The sequence below is a fragment of the Biomphalaria glabrata genome, unplaced genomic scaffold (assembly GCF_947242115.1).
Source record: "Biomphalaria glabrata unplaced genomic scaffold, xgBioGlab47.1 scaffold_20, whole genome shotgun sequence".
Classification (NCBI taxonomy): domain Eukaryota; kingdom Metazoa; phylum Mollusca; class Gastropoda; family Planorbidae; genus Biomphalaria; species Biomphalaria glabrata.
Genome location: NW_026602928.1, coordinates 713,993 through 727,455, shown reverse-complemented (window position 1 = coordinate 727,455; position 13,463 = coordinate 713,993). Strand labels below are relative to the sequence as shown.

The 13,463-nt window shown below is 34.4% G+C and overlaps 1 long non-coding RNA gene across 1 annotated transcript; it reads right to left on the bottom strand.

Moving 5' to 3' along the window:
• Positions 1-1,421: 1,421 nt before the first annotated feature.
• Positions 1,422-13,463, bottom strand: LOC129924138 (uncharacterized). The gene is made up of 9 exons (XR_008776098.1): positions 12,857-13,463; positions 12,321-12,538; positions 11,376-11,543; positions 10,429-10,599; positions 10,079-10,224; positions 8,951-9,039; positions 8,388-8,627; positions 2,655-2,784; positions 1,422-2,520 (listed from the first exon to the last, which is right to left on the bottom strand). It is a non-coding gene; the product is annotated as an uncharacterized LOC129924138 (long non-coding RNA).

The window sequence follows — 13,463 nt, the reverse complement described above, 5'->3', positions numbered from 1 at the left end:
CTTCTCTTTCTTGATTTCTTTGGTCACAGACTGAGGTGCACAGATACAACCCACCCAGTAGACCTTCTGGCAACTGTAACTTCTTGTTAGTGCAGGCTAAACATGACCTTGGGCCCTGCCATGCTAACATAATACTAATATTCTCTTGAATCATTCCAGACAGCATTGAGACCACCCCTGTCCCTAACAATACATAATTACCTTGCTTTAGTTGTAGAACGAAAGTTGAGCAAACAGTGAAAAGCTTCTATATAATTCACTTGGAGGTGAGGTGACTGAGCGGTGAAATACTTGGCTTCCAAACATGTGTCCAGGGTTTGAAGACTGGGATTTTTAATTTTAGGACTATTAGGCACCTTTGAGTACACCTGGTTCTAATGGGTTCCTGGCATTTGTTAGGGAAAAGGTAAAGACAGTTGGTCATAGTGCCAACCATGGGACGCAAAAACAGATGACCTTTATATCATCTGCCCTACAGATTGCAAAGTCTGCAGCTAAAACCAACATGGGAAAGCCTTTGAGGAAAAATCAGGAGTCAACCATTCAGTTAGCAGCATACAGTGCTACTCCCAGGCAGAGCTTACGATGCCATTGATCCCAAACTGTATTGGCATATTCCATTCCTTCAAATATATAGCTGTGTGGGTGACATCATTGCAACCACAACTAATGTCAGGAAAATGATTCATAGCTAATGTTTGGAAAATGAGATGATCCATAGCAGCTTAGTGACTGAAGGAGGCCATAGAATCAGATCAAAGTTTGAGATTTGCTAAAAATTTGCTCAAAAACAAATATTGTTACAAAGCAATTAGCTAAAGAAACCTGTTAACTTTTAACATAACTTTTTAATGACATATGGAAAAGCACTATCAAACAACTAGAAATGTAGAAAAACTAGATCTAAGGGTTGCTGGAAGGGGAGGATAAAAGCGGCAATTTTTTAGTACCAGTACCTGGTAACTATGTCAATCAACACATTGGACTAGGATAAGTTATGTAGCTTAAAGACATCCATACAACTTTTTATAAATAAAATCACATCAGACTTCATTTAAGTTGCAGCCTGAGAGACTGAAATCCTCTCTAGCCAATGCAGTGGACTGAAACCCAGCTGTAGTGCTTCCTAGATCAGTTGAGATAGAGAGCAGCAAGCCTGGAGCAGCAAACATTAATGAGGCAAGGTTTCCTCTTTCTACCTGCACTGGGGCACTGTGAGTATTAAATTTGGCCTACAAACTGCATGAAATGCTGGATATCTGGCATAAACCACTGTCAAGGGGGCTTGAGTTCAAATCCTGATTTGTTTTTGCTGAGCAAAGAAACACCAGAAATACCATTTCCCCATATAGGCAATACAAAGTAATTTGAAAAAAAAAAAAGAAATTAACACAGACCAGTTACAATAAAAAAAAATGAGATTGTAAAATGAATGCCACTTTTATTACAAGGTATACATAAATATCAAAATGAGTTAATCAATTATTTAAAGTTAGCAACTTTTTGTTCAAAACTAATGTACATTGGTAGTCCTGTAGATTGTGTAGAATCAAAGTAGCATGATTCATTTAGATATTTGATTTTAAAAGGGAGACAATTTGATTAGAAGTTATTATAATTTTTTAAAATTTCTTTTTAGTATGACAGTGCATCTACTGTAGAAAGACACAAAGGGATAAAACTAAATATCAGTTGTTATTCCAAAAAAAAAAGAAAAATGTACATTTAACACATTAGCATATTCTGTTCCAAAAATATAAACTTTATCAAAATATTTTATTGTCAAAGATATTATTGATTGAGCTGTATAACTTAAACTTCTTACAACAGATATTCATTCATGGTATAAAACACTGCCTGGTCACTAGAAAATGAATAATGTAGTAACACCAAGAACTAAAAAACTTAATAACATTGACACTACCAACAATGTTCAAATTGCAATGATTTTGATGGAATCCTGTGATTAACTTTACTTGTTATTCAACCACAGAATTCCATCAAAAGCTCTTAATTTTTTTAAGACATCATCTTGTTGAAAAGTAAAATGAGGTGTCAACTCTCTTAATGCCTATGGTCATTGACAAATATAGCTCAAAGAAATCTTTCCTTAATTTCTAACTTAAAGTCAACAGTCAAAGTAAATGAATAGTAGGTACCTGGTACATTAAAAAACAACAACACTAAGTTGTTTTTTTTTCTCTACAATTTCAGATTCAAAGACAAAGTTTATTGTTTGTCCAATTAACCTTTGACCTTATCTTTCTTGGACACTCTCAGCATAAAGAAAAATAAACCATTCCTGAACAGTATTGTCTTGAGCATCAAAATGTTAAGTGTTATGTGGTGACTACTAAAAGTTGTGTACACTTAATCTTTTATCACTCAATCGATGGAAGTCTTTCTAGACAAGTAAGCAATGGATTTCAGATATCCCTCACAGCTTCTGTGGTTGAATAATTTCCATAGAAAAAAGCTGCTTAGAATAGTATCTGTCATGCTTGAAAAGGGCCACAGGGACTGTATAAAAAAAAGAATAAATAAAAACTAAACAGAATTGACAGGCGATGTGGCAATAAAAAGCAACAACACTTTCTAGCTTTAGAACCTACAAACATTAGAGATAGTAGAAAAAACAACACTTGATTTATTACCAAAACAGCTGACATCCAAAAACAAGTGAGTAGCCTTCTTTTGTAAGGTACTTGTGTAGTCAAGGAAGATCTCATATTTGTAAACAGGCCAACATTTTAGGGTCCTTAGCTGACTAATCTTTTGGACATTCTGGAAGAAATAAATGCAAGAAGGGATTAATATAAATATCATCACCTCTTGAAATTCTATTTGCAAAAGCTAAGAGAGATCTCAAATATGAAAATAATGATCTCATAAAAAGATAATATAGATCACAAATTAGATCATTTAGACCTCAAACAAGATAGATCACAAATTAGATCAGATAGATCTTAAACAAGATAATATAGATCACAGATAGATCTCAAACAATATAAGATAAAATGTGTAAATAAAAAAAACAGCATAGCAGAGGAATGCAAAATTACAAGATAGATATCAAATAGTATGAATCAATTAGCCTATATGCCGGTTAATAAATTTCACAGTTGATTCCCAAATGAGTATTTAAAAAATTCTGTTCAAATTTTTTTAACAAAAGAGAAAAAATAATTACAAAACTAAACAAAATAAATGTAAAGGCTTTCTTTTAGTGACTTTAGAATAGAACAAGTTTCCTGTTTCCTTAAATACTCCATCTCCTCAACACTCCATCTCAACACTCCATCTCAATACTCCATCTCAATACTCCATCTCAACACTCCATCTCCTCAACACTCCATCTCAATACTCCATCTCCTCAACACTCCATCTCAATACTCCATCTCCTCAACACTCCACACCCTGTCTTAACACTCCATCTTAACACTTCATCTCCTCAACACTCCATCTCCACAACACTCCATCTCAATACTCCTCCATCTCCACAACACTCCATCTCAATACTCCATCTCCTCAACACTCCATCTCAATACTCCATCTCCTCAACACTCCACACCCTGTCTTAACACTCCATCTTAACACTTCATCTCCTCAACACTCCATCTCCACAACACTCCATCTCAATACTCCTCCATCTCCACAACACTCCATCTCCTCAACACTCCACACCCTGTCTTAACACTCCATCTTAACACTTCATCTCCTCAACACTCCATCTCAATACTCCATCTCCTCAACACTCCACACCCTGTCTTAACACTCCATCTTAACACTTCATCTCCTCAACACTCCATCTCCACAACACTCCATCTCAATACTCCTCCATCTCCACAACACTCCATCTCCTCAACACTCCACACCCTGTCTTAACACTCCATCTTAACACTCCATCTTAACACTTCATCTCCTCAACACTCCATCTCAATACTCCATCTCCTCAACACTCCACACCCTGTCTTAACACTCCATCTTAACACTTCATCTCAAACTTCATCTCCTCAACACTCCATCTCAATACTCCATCTCCACACTCTATCTCCTCAACACTCCATCTCCTCAACACTTCATCTCAATACTCCATCTCCTCAACACTCCATCTCAATACTCCATCTCCTCAACACTCCATCTCAATACTCCATCTCAATACTCCATCTCAATACTCCATCTCCTCAACACTCCATCTCAATACTCCATCTCCTCAATGCTCCATCTCCTCAATGCTCCATCTCCTCAATGCTCCATCTCCTCAACGCTCCATCTCCTCAACACTTTATTCTGTCATTATATGTGTCGTTAAGGTATTACCAGGAATTGGGTACATTTAGTAATCAGCATTGAAGTACACATACATATATTAGAGAAGAAAAAGAGCCTTGACACTGTAGATCGCAAGGTCTGAAAGGGGAACTTTGCCATTATATTCCAGTTATTTCTGCTGGTTAAGTTTGTATTGCTGAACTCACTGACCCACATCAGTTCTATTCACATCAAGTTAACACTGCATGGTATCACAATGTAAGTTAAATAAAAAATTAAATTAACTTTCAGAAATGGTGGTCAACTTGATAGTCCCAGATTCAGACTCAGCTCTTCTTATCCTAAAAACTTTTAAGCCAAACAGTAAAACATTAATAGAATAAGGACTTTTTGTTCAGGAAAGATAATATCCCAAAATGATGTTAATGTTTTTGTAAAATGTTTTACATTGTTTCAGATGTTCCTTCAGAGTTGAAGATAGTTTACTTCCTAGTCCAAACCTCCCGCAGGACGACGGGGGATGGGATTGGGCAGGGTTTGAACCCTCGACAAATCTGAACGACAGTTCAGCGCGCAAACCGCACAACCAAGCAGCCATCCATGTATCCATAACTCATGGTTGGAAACATCCTGAAGCCCTAAATAAAAATTGCATTCTATACTGTGATTTGAACTCAAGGCTGCAGTAGTAGCACTGTAACTTCTTCAGTATCCAATGTTAGCAAGTGCCCTATTTAAGAACGAGGCCATTTTTAAAATAGAGATGATAGTTTGTAAAATGTTTTACATGTTTCAAATGTTCCTTCAAAGTTGAAGATAATTTATTTCCTCATCCAAACATCTCAGAGGACGATAGGGAAGGGCAAGGTATGAATCCAGGACCATCAACAAGTCCAAACAACAGTCCAGCATGCATTCTGCACATCCAGGAAGCCACCCATAGTCATAGTAAAAAGTATTTTCTAAAAGAGTTTCTATAATAACATTGTTAGATGCAGGTTCCATTTTCCCATTTTCATTCACAAAATTTGTGGCATGTGTGGCTGAGAGGTGGGCCTACACTGCTTGGCTACAGCTTAGCCACTTACCATGGGGGCTCGATTTTGAATCCTGACTCGAGCAGAGTTGTTTTCTGAAAGCCCAAAGACAGCATGTAAACCTCCCATGTGTTCTCTTCCCCCAATAGTCAACAAAAGGAGATTGGGCCATAGCAAAATAAGTATGCTCTAAGCATGAACTATGCACTATATCAAAAGCATTAAAAAAAAGATTTACATGTTTTTTTCAACTCTTTCATACCTTAACAAATGAATTTGAATAAGTAACTATTCTATTTGAAAGTGAAACAAAACTAAACACTATTAAGTCCAAATACTTTTACTATGACTAAGTAATAGTAGGTATAGAACTAATCAATATCAGGCCCAAATACTTCTTACTTTGACTATTGATGAAATAAACATGACATCAAACATAATAGCAGCACCCAGGGAGAAGAAGGTGAAGAAAAAGTAGTTATACATAGTAATACATAGATAAGTCTTAAGGAGGACTCAAACCTTGGACCTAGCTGTTACCAGATGCAAGTTAGACTTCCTGAATAACACCCCAAAAGAAGATCTACAAATCTTGTAAGATGCCCCAACATACTAAGAGATAGGTGAAGAATATTACAGACAATATCAAAGTGAGAAATCATCAAGTTAAAACAGAAAATTCAACAAAATCAAAATAATAACAACCAGTTTGATACAAATATAAACCAATCTAAACAATTAAACCCATGTTTTTTAATTCAGACTGTCTTTCCACTGATTTGGACTCTCCTTCCTTCACTCTTTCTTAGACTGTTCTTTGGCAAATGAAATAAACTAAGAGCTTTCACAGCCCCCAGTCTATTGCCATCTTTTTGCAGTATCTCATCTTCTTATCCAAGATTATTACATCCTACGGGTGTCTCAAGGGTCAATCTAGTCATGCAAGTTAATCAATGACTTAAACTCTGCCAATTCACATGTTTTTTCTAGCTGACTCAGGCAACCCATTCCATGCTCTAATAGCACTAGGGAAGAAGGAGTATAAATTTCTTCTAGCATATGGGATGAGGAATGTTCCTTTATCTTTGTGTCTAGTATTTTTTTAAGTTTTGTTTTTGTATTTGAAGTTTATAGTTTAATGTTTTTTGTATAATTGCTACTTTACTTATGAAGTCTTCTGTCCTGGAGGATCTCTAAATTTAATAATTTTACTAGAGGTCTAACTGTAATCAAATGTGAATATTTGTTAGTTCGGAATCTCACTGCTCTATCTTTGTATTCTAGTTTCTTAATGTTTTTTTGAGTTGAGGGTTCCCAAATAGAAGACTCATTATCTATTGTTCAGTTGCATCACTGCATCATCTCTACTGTTGGTTCTCTTTACTCCCCTTTGGTCTTGTTCACATTTCTTTCTCGGCTCATCAAATACAGAGTACATCTTCCATGAACATTTCCAGCATGATAAAACTTTTTGGTCTAATAACAAAGTCACTAAGTTTTGAGAATCCTCAAAAGCTGTCTATGACGATTCTCCGAGTCCAGTGTTTTCTCTGCCAAGTTGCAATTCTCTAGTTCTTAATAGAAAATCATTTTTCCACAATTGCTTATCCATGTGAAAGTGGAATCATTGGCCTACCAATTTTCCAAATATGTTTCAATTTTTTGTCAAGAGTTGTTTATAAATATAAAGTACCCAGTTTATCTTTTCTTTTGAAAAGGATGAAAGAGCCATTTTTGCAAACCTGGTTGTTGACATCAAAACCATGTATTTGGTGAAGTCAATAAAGAGCAATGGTTTTAGCACATCCACAGATATTCCATCTTTAGTTCTTCTTTTTTAGGGTCCCCATTTGTGTTGGATGAAAAACTAAAATGAATGGCTCCTTGGTCCATCCTTATAGATTACTGATGTTGCTTCAAAAAAGAATATAATTATGTTCTATGCATTTCATGTGTCAATCTAGTCATGCATGTTAATTAGTGAATTAAACTCTGCTAAGTCACTGGTTTTCCTGGCTGATTCAGGCAGCCCATTCTATATTCAAACTAGGGAAGAAAGAGCACTTGTAGGAATTTGGCCTAGCATATGGAATAAGAATATTGCCTGGATTGTGGTGTGAACAGATGAATGGGTCATTTCTCCATCCAGAATAAGACTTACTCTATTGCCATGATAGATCAATTCAGATTGACTTCTCTGCTTTTTCTTCAACTTTGTCAGTTTTTTAAAGCCATTGCAGTTCCATCAGCAAAAATCCATAATCATTGGCTAAAGTGTCAAACAGTGGGACTGTTATAAAATCTGTCCATGTATACAATATTATTTTTGTTTATCAAGTGGCTAACAGCCTTAGAACAAAGCTAAGAACGACATATCAATTCTGGAATCACATTCTTTGTTTTGCCTGTGTTGAATTTCTATGCTGATATGGCAATGACATTGCCATTATTATTATTTGCTTCATAAGCCATAGTTTTGATTACCACTTTGATAGGTTTGGATTTTTATATATTGCTTTGTAACAAATCAGCCTTGGCAAGGAATCATTCCTCATCCAAAGTTGGCATGTTGAGATAGTTAGAAATAGTGCTGAGATGTTGAGATAGTTAGAAGTAGTGCTGAAATGTTGAGATAGTTAGAAGTAGTGGGTGACCCAAGGCTCTCCTGGCTTCTAATAGATCACCATACAAAATGTCTTGAGGAAGTCAACCTTGTGGCATTCCATGAACATGTCCAAGCTAGCTAAGATTTCTACTGCTGATAACAGTGCAAAGGTTCAGAGGAATCTTTTTTTTTTTTCATAAATGCACTGAACACTTCTAAAGGAAATAGATAGATGATGTTATATTTAATCATCAGAGACTTTCACCCCACAACTTTGGATGTTTTTCTATTAATGAAGCATACACTCTATACTGTCCTACTGATATGTTCAGTAATAATCATCAAACCTGAATTAACATGTAAAACAAACTACAAAAGGGTCCTCTCCGATAAATTGATAGGTAAAGAGTATTTGAATGAAATGGGATATATAAATAGTTTTAACTTAATGATTAACATAACATGAAACAAACCTAAATGTCTTCAAATTCATCATAGCAATGAACAAGTTGATCAGGACCACGACAGCATCAAGAATGTAAACTCCATACAAAACGTAGCCAATCACCTCAATGACTTTCAGCAGCACACTGTCTTTTATCTCTGAGTCACCATTAACCTGACTGCTATTTGTTTCTTCTTTAATAGCTGGTGCCTGAGAGTTCCCCATACCAAAGGCAGCCCAGAACAATGTCCCAGTGGTCTCTAAGAGGCTGAAAAAAAAGTCTTTGGTCAGCAAATAAAATATTTTTAAGTACATTTGGGAATAAATTAATTCCTGTAAAATCTAGTAAATTTAATATCATCTAGCTAATTTAATATATCTATCATCTTGCAAACTTAAACATCTTAACTAGTGATCAGCTTTCAAAGTATTTAACTTTAAACACTACCAATAAAAGCAATAATTTATTTATTTTAAGTTTTAAGGTAACTTGCAAAAAAAATTATTTCTTTTGAGTATGTCTATACAACCTGAAGTTATTTTGCTTTGCAAAAAAAAAACATCCATAAATTAAATATAAAAAACCTTCACCTTGTAAGTCAAATGACTCTACCCTGCAAAGTTCTCATTCTTGGAAATACTGTATAGGCTTATTTGTCCACATATAAAGGCACTCATGACTGAAATAGATGAAGGTAAACTTGCCAACATCCTATGGAATAATAACTAGATTAAGATACTTTTCGCATAATTTCATTAAGTTGGCTAAAGTAAACTTGACTTACATTAATGTTGTTATTATAATAACCTGTGTTCAAATCCTTCATATCATCATGATTAAAATATTACGCCTTGGCCAAGAATCCTTAGCCCTTCATGCAATAGGAAGGAAATTGGTGGCCTACTTCTGTTTCTAACCAGGTGCAAGTAAGTGGATTTGTTTAATAGCTAAAAGTGTCATGAAATGCTTCACTGAATTGGTTGAATCTAGTGGATTTTTTTCCTAAATAGACCTACTCAATAATGAATAATCTACAGAAGATAATAAACAAAGTGAAATTGAAACACTTTAATTAACTAATTAAACAAGTAAAGTTATATCTTTGAATCACCAAGTTTTCAGTTCCAATGAAGAAATTTTTAAAGCCTAACTAATAATATGAGAGGCACAGTGGGGAGTGGTAAAGCACTTGGCTTATGAACACAGGTCCCAGGTTCAAATCCTAGAAGACTGAAATTTTTACTTTCAGGATCTTTAAGGCCCCTCTTAGTCAACCCAGATCTAATGGGTACCTGACATTAGTTGGGGAAAAGTAATGACGGTTATTGTGCTGGTCACATGACTTTAGCTAACCATAGGCCACAGAAACAGATGACCTTTACATCTTTTGCACTATAGACATCATGGTCTGAAAGGGGAACTTACTTTTTTAATAATATGAGCTAAAATAAACCTTTGCTCTAATATTGTAATTCTTCTTATAATTATTATAATTTCCTAGAGCCTCAAGTTTCAAGAGATTCTAGACAAGTATATGTTCATCCCTGGTGATTCATCACAGCATACATTTGTTCATCCCTGGTGATTCATTACAGCATGCATTTGTTCATCCCAGGTGATCCATCACAACATGCATTTGTTCATCCCTGGTGATCATCCAATTATATCATAGAATTATAAAAGACAAATACTAATGAGCAACACATACATCTTCTTACTTTTCTGGTTGAAGGCAAGTTAAACGTGGTAGAAAGGAACTCATACACATTAGGACAGTAAAAGTGCAATGTTATTGTGAAGGATATTTTTTCATCTGTATAATTTGCATTTCCTGTAGGCTCCTCAAACAGATGTAAAGATAAATCTGAAAAGCATAAATATATTTTTAAAAATCATATATTAAATGTTAAATTGGAATCCATCTTAGACCAGTTGATCTAATGTTATCTATAACTATTGCCAAACAAATAAAAAGAGTGCCACATGGACATGAATAATTTATCAATGATTGTTATGCTAATTATTATATATTCTTATCACTAAACTATCGAGTAAATTTTACATTTACCATCATAACTGTTTTAGGTGAGGTTGGCTTTTCTATAACTCCTCTCATAAACATTGAACTTTCTTTTTATAATATATCAGAAGTCTCTTTGAATTGTACAATTTCTTCTTTCACCTTAAGACTTTATTTTTCCTTCTTTTTAACTGGCCAGGAAGCTGCATCATTATGACACTGAAAAATAATAATTGTTAGCAATACAAAATCCTTTCAGGCATAACAGTAAATTCTGGAGTATATATTAAAATTAGATAAGCAAGCTTTCATTCAGATACCATAAGTATATCTCTAATTCTATAGCATTGACAGAAAAAATACAGATAGTGATTTAATTAATAATGAAAATATGACAAAAAATAAAATATCACATATACAATTGGAATTCATTTTGTTGTTTAGTTAAAGTCCAAGATATGAATATCAATATCACTAAATGTATAAAATATACATAAGTACAATAATATATTAAATCTAACAGTGCATTTTGATTTACCATATTGAATGCCTCTTAGGGGTTTGCAAAGACCAGAGAACAGTACCAGGAAAAAGAAGAAGAGGCAGACAGAGAAAGCGATGGGAGGACAACATAAAAGAATGGACGGTACTTCCATTGAAAGAGGCTCTAACTAAGGCAAAAGACAGAGAGGAATGGAGAAAGATGATTGACAAATCTTGCATGGTGCCCCATCGGTCTTACAAACTAAGGGATAGGTAAAAGTAACTCAGTTGTAAGTTAAAGTCAGTCTAGATCAGTTCATGTCAGTTGTTATTTCATTATACTAGTCAAACATTTACTTAGACAATACTGAAAATACTTGCTGTTATTTCTACTTTGCTTCAAATACTATACTGGGATACATGAGCAGTCATTTTTTTAAAATAGTTAAATGTAAAACCAATTCAAACTCACATAGAAGTCTAAAATTAACATTTTCTACATTAAGTATCACCTGAAATATTGTAGGAATAGCTGAGGGTTTCAGATTTTTCATTATATCATCAAAGTTTGCATCAATAAAATGTGTGCTGTCCACAAAGTCATACCCATCAGGGGTCCATCCTTTCCCTCTTTTCATTGCTTCAAACATTTATCTCACATGTTGGCTTATTTAAGGAATCTGCAACATAAAGAAATAATAAATAATGAATAACATACCGGTACAAAAAATGGTGACCGATAATTTCATCCCTAATTAAATATTTTTTTGTTATTCATTGTTTAATTGTGCAGTTAAGGCTTTGGCTTTAAGCCCTCATTTCATCTAATATATAAATATGATTATTTTAAATGCTTTTAAATATTTTTTTGACATGTTATAAATGTGTTTATAGTGTTTCCTCTTCCACTTCACATTCTTGATGAGTTGTACAGCTGGGAGTGTACTTAGCTACAGGGCTTCTTGTGGTTGTAAGGGATATACATGACGTAATGATCAAAGGCAAAAGTGTGGTGGAAGTAGTGGAAATCTTTTGAGAGAGGAGAACGATTAGAATAATTATGACCATGCCGCTGATAACTTATCATCAAAGGCCAAGGTGTGGTGGAAGTAGGCTACCGGTAGTGGAAATCATTTAAGAGATGAAAACGATTACAAGACTAGACTAAAGAAAGTAATATCTCTCTGTCTTTGGAAAGTTTAGTTTGAGACTAGCCTCTATTTTATTTGGGGCCACCAAATCACATCGCCTAGGGACTCTACTTATCTAAGACAGGCCCAGCTATGGTGGATTATTATCATCATTGTGTTTTATTTATTCAAGGATAATACTTAAATGTAAGTCGCTATTCTATTCGAACAAGTCATTTATTTTTGTGTTTATCGCTGGATCATTTAAGTATTGAATTGGGTTTGAAAACATTAAACGCAAGGTAAATCAATTCTAACTATCCTTACTTCAGAATAAAACATGGCTGCGGAGAGAACCAAGTAGTTCGAAACCTGTAAGGCCGACGAATTGTTCTGTTTTACGACAATACCTGGGCTCAGATCTGTTAATAAAACTCTCAAAAACAACCTGGTGTTTCCATCAGACAAGGTTGTTTATCTCTGTGTAAACTTCTGCCCTGATCTTTTCCATAAAATTTCAGTTGATTGCATCAATGCCGAAGAACCTTTAAAATAAAAATAAAAAAAAAGATTGTAAAGTCAGCTGAATTATTTTTTTTAAATAGTTTTTCTAAATAAAAATATATAAGTTAGTTTTAATAATATCAAAGAAATACAATGTGATTTCTTTTTTTATTTATCTATATCCAGAAATTTAAGTAGTGTATTGTATAATATAGTCTAGAATTAGCCCAGCCCTATGTACAGTAAAAAAAAAATAGATCCATTGTTGATGTTTGTTTTTTCTACAATAGTGATAACATTTATATCGAAAGTTAGAATAGTTAGATCTAGATCTATTTCAATAATAAAAATTATTTTACCTGGGTAGTTGAGTCTTGTTTCCAAAGTGAATGTCAAAGTGGTAACTAGACTAGAACTTGTAGAGAAGAAAATTAGTATTAGTTATTATCTAGTCTAGGTCTAAGTCTAGATCAGATCTTGTAGTAGTGAAACTGTTGATAATCCAGCTAGATCTAGATCACATGTGTATTTGTCCTTATCTTATATAATTGCAAGCTTTGATAGGCTTTAGGCCTACTTGATTGAGAGGCACCAGTTATCTTGTGGTAAGGATGTTTTTGTTTAGATCTAGACCTAGATCTAGTTGATGGGAATATGAATGAATAATCAAATTATCAATAATACTAATAGCATAGCGATGTCGATACTCGATAGGGCCTCATCTCAGCCTAGCCTGCCGGCTAATAGTCTTATAATGTCTAGATCTAGAATGAGGAATCTAGACTAAGGTCTATTCTTTTTAGTTTTCATGCTAGATCTAGATTTAGAAGTTGAATAATAAGTCGACAGGTAGAGCATCTAAAACTATATCATCAATGAAACGTAAACAACCATGTTTTGTTTATGTTCAAACTAATGTCGATAGGGGCGGAAGCCCAATGCCGACCAATCATTTTGTCGGAAATA